The sequence below is a fragment of the Athene cunicularia genome (assembly GCF_003259725.1).
Source record: "Athene cunicularia isolate RWA chromosome 4 unlocalized genomic scaffold, athCun1 chr4_part3, whole genome shotgun sequence".
In the NCBI taxonomy this organism is placed as follows: domain Eukaryota; kingdom Metazoa; phylum Chordata; class Aves; order Strigiformes; family Strigidae; genus Athene; species Athene cunicularia.
In genome coordinates, this window is record NW_020799100.1 from 20,804,178 (window position 1) to 20,811,535 (window position 7,358).

General features: G+C 38.6%; 1 protein-coding gene across 6 annotated transcripts in view; it reads right to left on the reverse strand.

Moving 5' to 3' along the window:
- The window catches only part of ZNF711 (zinc finger protein 711), a 33,317-nt gene extending 27,801 nt beyond the window's left edge, over positions 1-5,516 (reverse strand). For 2 of the 6 annotated variants that reach the window (XR_003398448.1, XM_026848898.1), the window contains exon 1: positions 4,824-5,505. The gene's annotated coding sequence lies outside the window, so the exon portion shown is untranslated. Of the gene's footprint in view, positions 1-4,823 lie in introns of all 6 variants that reach the window. The other 4 variants (XR_003398449.1, XM_026848897.1, XM_026848901.1 and 1 more) reach the window with 4 other exon arrangements.
- Between the last annotated feature and the right edge of the window lie 1,842 nt (positions 5,517-7,358).

The window sequence follows — 7,358 nt, forward strand, 5'->3', positions numbered from 1 at the left end:
GCACACCCCCCCACCCCACCTCCCCACGCTGCTCCCAGGGGCAGCCCCTGAGCAGCGGAAAGCAACAAGTGCCCAGCCCCGGCGGAGGGCACACGGTTTGAAAATTCTTTGCTGAAATAAGGTCAGGTGCAGCCCTGTTTCTGTACTCGGCACTGAACTTCAAGTATTTGTACATACAGATATTTTGGAGAGAATGCGGAAAAGCTGGTGTGAATAAAAGGTTGCAAAAGCGGGGACTAGAAATCCCACATGAACTGGTACAGCCACTTCCAGCTTCAAAAAAAAAGATGAAGGCACCTCGACTAGGCAGCTGGGACTGTCTTTGCTTCATTATTGTACAGTACTAACACATCAAAGACATAGGTTTTGCTATTTGAAATACATTCTTGCCAGTATTACTGGTCTCAAGAATACAATTAACAAAAGAAAACCCCAATACTGATAGTAAACTGGAAGAAACTCCTGGTAAAGTCACAGTATTTCCTTCTTTTTAATCATTTTGAGTATGCCTGCGTGAATACCACCATCTCTACCCAAGTTGTTCTTTTACTATAACACTGGTAGGTCTAGCAAAAAAAGTAAAAAGGAAAAAGTATCCTAAAGAATTAGCATGACTATACCTTAGTGCCCGCATCAGTAAAATTGTTCAACACCTAAAACTGGCATGTGCTTCCAAGTGTAAATATGCAACCCCCTGGGCTAGAGATGCCCATGTTCTCTGATTTAACTGAATGGGTTGTCAATTTTTCTAAACCTGCCTGAAACTAAGAGTATTTTAGCATATGCACACCTCTGCCTTAGAAAGGGACTTGTTAAGTGGGTGTTGAATAGATGTACTACTGTAATGGTCCAATTTCAAACACCATTAGGAAAACACAAGCAATTGTTTTGTTTTTCTGGTTGAAATACAGATAACTCAGAAATTAATTTTACGTTACAAAGTTTTGCCTTTACATTTACATTTGAAGTTACTTTTGTTCATGAACAGCAGGATTCAGTTGCCTAAATGTCTAATAGGATAGCCAAAATGGGTATGGCAGGTGTGACAACCTACAGAAGACTTGCCCTCCTCTAAAACAGCATCGGGACATCAGATGGAATGCCAAAGAGCATCAAAAACAGCACCAAGCACCCCTGTTTATGTACCAAAATCAAAATAAATCTCATTTTGCACTACACAACTATAATTTGCAGTTAAATACCAAGTTAACTTTTTTTTTTTTCTTCCAGAATTCTTAAAAGAGTCTTACTCCTGGACTCCCACCTCTTTAGCACAGAACTCTCCCACATTTGACCCTCCTCCCCTTTTTTTCCTTTTAAGGAGTGAACAACAGAATAGTGGGGTAAAGCTGTCTGTAACACGCCATGCACCGAAGTAAATATGGTATTGAGAACGTTCTAATCGGTTCTTCCAGCTCTAGCATTCTAATGAGAAAATAATTTCACACTGATCAACACAATTAAGAAATGAGAGGAGAAAATACCCAAAAAAGGTAATCACCAAACAATACCTGGGGAAATGGTGAGAGTGAACCTCTCAAGGTGATACATCAGAAAAACAGAACTACAGAGAGATTAATTATCCCTTTCTTCAACAAAATCCCATCTGTGCTGGATTCTGTCTTCTGGAGTAATATCAAGGGAAATCTCAAAAACAAAATGAGCATAAAATAGCAACAAGCAACAACAAGGCTATTGCCAACAGCGTGACACAACATTCAACATCAGACCCAACATGCAAATTTGCAGAGCGAGGCAGCAATTACAAGGAAAATCAATCCAAAGCACTGGTCAGAAGCACAGAACAAAAAAACCCCACCAAGACACCAAGATCACAGGAATTCAAGTATCAAAAAGTACAGTAGTGAATCACAAAGAATGCACAAAAGCCAAAACACCGCTCTGTATATCAATTGAAACTGTTTATACTTGATGGGGAAGTAACACAACACACACATCACACCATGATACCTAGCAAACAACCAGAAATGCTCCTTACCCTTCAGAACACAAAGATTTCAAAGAATTACAGAGCTGCTCCGCTCTCCAGGCAAGAGGCAAACAACCAAAGCACAATGCTTGGCAGATGGCATATTCAAAAAGGTGTTCCTTAATATTACTGTTGTTGTTAGAAGTGACACCAGAGTATTTTAAGCAGTTTTTTCACAGTTTTCTTTCACATACACCTGCCTGATGTTAATATTGACGACTTGAGGATAAGTGGTTACGTACACTGGGATCAGTGCCCATCCATGTGGCTGATGTCCTGCAACTCTTCATCTGCCGGAGACTAAAGAGCAGAGAACAAGTCTGATGAGGAAAGCTTCATTCTTTGTGAAACTTTATTCATTTCAATTTAAGCAGCATGAGTGCATACCTTCCAGATAGCTCTTCTCTTGCCAGCACCATGTATATTTGACAGGATTGCCTTCCCTCTTTCTCCTGTTCCTTTTCAAAGGAGTGGTGGAATATCAAATGGAACACTCAAATTCTGTGATCACTTTCAGGTTGGTAAACAGAGCGAGAGGTCAACAACCACCAGAGTTTGTTAAATTATGGCACTACTGGAGGCTAAGAAGTGACAGGAACAAAAGCAATTCACTGACAAATTTCACTGACACATTAGGATCTGACTTTCTGGGGTCAAAACACTTTAAACTGATAGACTGGGATCTAAACAGATGTGCTCACAGCCTTTCTGTATGTTTCTGAAGATAACAGAGGGAGAACCACATTCACTTATTTCTGATAGAAATTTGAAAATAACTGGGTGATAGTAGGATGCTTTTACTTAACATGCCCGTGGAGAGAACAGCAGGTGAGACAAGTAAAAGCAACAGCATTCTTCCATGCTTCATCCCCCGGTGATGCCAGAACAAGGTGCTTCTTCAAGCTGGCTGTACAGATGTTACCAATATGAACATTAGCTTCCTTGGGCTTTATTCAGCAACAGAATTCTCAACACTGATATGTACAAGCGTTGTTCTAGGCTGTCTGCAGTCTCAGAAGCCATTGTAAGGCATGTTTGCAAACAGTCCACATTCAGAAGATCTTTGGATTCTTTTTAATGAGTTTTGGGGCCAGTGATTTCAACTATCCATGAAAAATTCCTCTGCCAGCATTAGATAATTTAACAGTTGGGAGATATGCCCTCAGTATGTGCTAGGTCCAGACTTAAATGCCCACGGGAAGTAAACCTAGTGAAACTTACACACTTTGGATATTTGGTTACATTGGGGAGAAACAAAATAAACCAAAACCAACCAAACAAAAAGGGCATTGTGGCTGAAGATTAGAGAATACCAGCTAGGATGACAGCTGAGTTACAGAGCCAAGAAAAACTGCCAGCTTTGGAGCCACCCTTCCTTTTTTGTCCGGCAGGAAGCTGTACCTATTCACTAAATACTTGCAAGGAACAGGAAGCAAAATGAGGTCTGAGTAGGTTTCTGGATTCTCTACTAATGTACTTGCATAGGAAAGCCAATACAGCCTGGGCACATCAGAGTTGTGAAGAAGAGCATGGAAAGTGCCAGGATGCAGTTAAGTCATGGAGCTGTTGCAAGGAGAGCATTCTGATTTATATAAAAGAAATGCCGTATTTTCACCTTTCCAAAAACCTTAAGATTCTGGATTTGTCTTACAGTTTCACATATTACCCAATACTAAGGACAAGAATCATTTAACATAAATGTTAAAATAATATGCTTGAGACTTTTTGGAAAATGAGCAATCTATCCAGGACTTCAGTATCTTTAATTTGTTTGTTAGTGGCAAGGTAGTCAATTTTCTATGGCTTCATTTATTTTCATTATTTACAAAAAAATACAGTTACAAAGAAAGCCACTGCATTTTTAAAGGCAAACCCTTTCAGCTGTTAAGATCAACAAGCCAACAAAGGAAGACAAAGTGAAAAAGAAACAAGCGACATCGGAATGGGCTCATAAACTGAGGTTGCTACATTAGTAGTACTTCAGTATTTGATGCATCTTGGGATAGCAGAAAGCCAAGTGCCTTGGTTACGTTTGTACAAGGGTGCCAGCGTCTGCAAGACTAAACGTGTGTGCCTGAGAATAGAACCTTTCCTTCTACCTAGTTCTGCAGGTAATTGATGGAACTAGAATCCAGGTTCTTAGTACACAGTTAAAAATTGTAGGTAACTTGTTTTCTTTCTTTAAATATTGACTCTTTAAGGGGGAAAACAAAGCAATGTCAGTCAGGGGACAGCAGGCTCCACATGCTACAATGCCCTGAAGAATCTTCATAATTACAATTAAGAGGAATTCATGGTCCTGCTAACACATCGAACTGAGAACCACAGCTCACCAGCGTGAGAAGGGAGATCACGACACAGAGAGGAGCAAACATCACAGATAAAGGCGTGAGACAAACGGACACCGAGAAGCAAAACCCGTACCTGGCAACAGCCGTCTTTGCCAGGCCTTCCTGAGGAATATGACAAAAATGCAAGCCCTTCCCCCCTTCCCCTTCGATAAGGATTTAAACCATCCTCATCCTAGGAAGCAAACAAGGAAGAATAATGATTAACATCCATATTTGTCATTTCTCATGCTGAAATTTGAGGAGAATTTTTTCGCTCTCGTCAGTTTCTTCTGAGGAAGGGCAGCTTTTTGTGTAAGTACTTCCCTTCATTTACAGTTAATCACAAAAGAACCCTGTGTCCTGACAGATGTGCAACCATTTAAGCAACATTTAGAAGCAGCTATGTGAACTGTAAAATCAGGTATTCACAAAAAGTTGTCATCAATTACACAGTAAACAAACTGGATCTAATACCATGTTTTGTTCATAATTATTGTTTATACCTTATCTTTGCAATAGCCATAACTATTAGAAAGCACTGAAAGTTCTTTCCTCTGTGTCCCTGCCCACAAGGTCTTACTGATCTCTCAGCATTCGGATCATCCATTGATCATGCAGCATTCCAAGACACTTCATATATAGGAAGCACTGGTACTTAGTATTTCTGTAAAAGAGATCAGAATTAAATCAGTGGCATGACATACACTCCCCAGTATGCTTGCTAATGAAATAACCTGTATCTAATCAAACTACATTTATATATTTCTTTTATTAGCATCTGAACGTCTGTGCTGCTTCTGAGTGTGTACTCACCAATAGCTTTGGGAGATGATTTTCATGCAAGTAACTGAACGTATTAAGACTTTATGCACATAAACTGAATCAGGTTTTGAAATATTTAAAAACCTTTCCACACGGTCAGCTAGAAAGCAGCAACATTTCATTGCTATTTTTAATATGTGTTTTTTTAAACAACTGAACGAAGTTTCTGTGGCCTAAAAAGGAGGGCCAAAGAAATCACAGGATTACTGTGGAAGACAAAACATGGCCAGACAGGGCCACTTAAATTTCTCTTGACCCTGCAGTGATCATTTGCAAGTAACCCACAGACCAAAATTCTCGAAGGAAAAGTCCTCTATTTTCCTTCCTACATAATTTTTCCACTGAGTTAATGTCAAAACAACTAGGAATGTGGGACTCTAAAATACACATGCACACACATACTTCTTGGCATACTTAGAAAAATTTTTCTACTCATAAAATTATTTTTTGTAGATGTTACATGGGGGGAAAAAAAAAAAAAAGAACACCTCAGATGGTTAAATTAGGTTGCAGGCTCTGATATAATGCATGACTGACAACAGATTTAATTCTATGATAAAAATACACAGGTAATTTTCTCACCTTAATTAAGGACAGTCAAAGCACATCGCAACTCCTTTTTATTTAATTTTTCTCCCACTTACACTAAAGGTCCCACCTTTTAAATATTTTTCTGCAGGTGATACATATGTCTTTCTGAACTGTCAGTTTTCTTCCTGTAAGAAGAAAAAGGTTAACATTTTACATGACGATTTTTTTTTTTAACTCCATTATGAAGAGAAATGCCTGTTTTTTACTCATCATTTATATCAATTATTGGTGCCTCCTGTACAGAAATAACCCAAAAGGCTCATTTACATAAACTAACTGTAATCACAAAATACTGATCTATCAAGATCTGGGCCGGAAAGACATTGATAGTTGACTAACCCATTTAGCAATGTTGAAGAGGCTGATTTTTCAGGCACAGAAAAGTCTTACAGTGTGTCTACAAATCATTCAATTGTTGGGGCAGGGGAAGTCTCCTATAACACTCGGTTATATAAATGTTTTCATAACTTCTGGAATAAATAATAGCATGAGGTACAGAGAAATGACATTTGTACATGAAACCTATCACAGCACCTTTCCATGAAGCTTCAGTAAGTTTGAATTATCAGTTGGTAGAGGGAGGGGAACAGAAACCCCAGGGTCTAAAAGGAAAGGTGCTTTCTAAGAGGGAAGTACTAATAGAACTACTAACAGTCATATTTTTCATGCATCGGTGGAAATTTGATTGCATTATTATTCAGGATATAGTTTGGAAAATTATTGTCATTTTAAAAAGTTTACATTGTCAGTAAATGTAAGAAGACAGCTGCTACATGGGAGTTAGCACTCTCTTCTATTACATTACAGAAGTTTTCAGCATGACTGGAAAGCAATAGCTTGATCTTTCACAGTATTCCAGTGCAATCACAAGCCCTGCTGGCATGAAAAAGCTGTATTGCTGAGATGGGCACAGAGCTTTTAGGCATTTATTTTTTCATGTCAGCCATATAAATTCCCTTCACTGTACAGTGAGTTAGAACCTAGAATTCCAGTAATTCCTTTGCCAGAGCCGCAGGGATATCTCCATACTGACTGCAGGGGCTGTTCTTGGGCAGCCATCCCTCAGTTTGGTGAAAACCCTGTTTATATGAATTGTAGTATCTAAGTGTAAATGACTCAGAAAATGAATAAAGCACTGCAACATTTATCCAGTCTAGAATGAAATTAGCAGGTATGTAAAATTCCTGAAGAAAACACCCTTATAGTAAAAGGTGGTTTTAGGCTTTTTATTAGTTCACATCTTTACTTAGTGACATACATACTACCAACTTGAATTATAATAATTTGTACTCAGTACCAAGATACAAGATTATATAATATATATGCACAGGTATGTTCTTAATGCATACCTGATACTGTCTCCCCTCTGCATAATGTGCATAAGGCTTGAACAGCCAAATTTCTCATATTGAGGTCGCTGGTTAGAAAAATGGTGTCTTGCTGGATCTGGTCTCCTTTATGGCTGAGGATGCATGGCACTATGAAAAAGAGGAAAAAAAAAAAAAAAGAGGTTATTAAAAATATACCTAATAATATACTTCAAACTACTTAAAGTGTTAAAGTGAAATACAAAAATAAAGCTCACTACTGCATGCATGACATTGAGGCAGTAACATTAAGACATC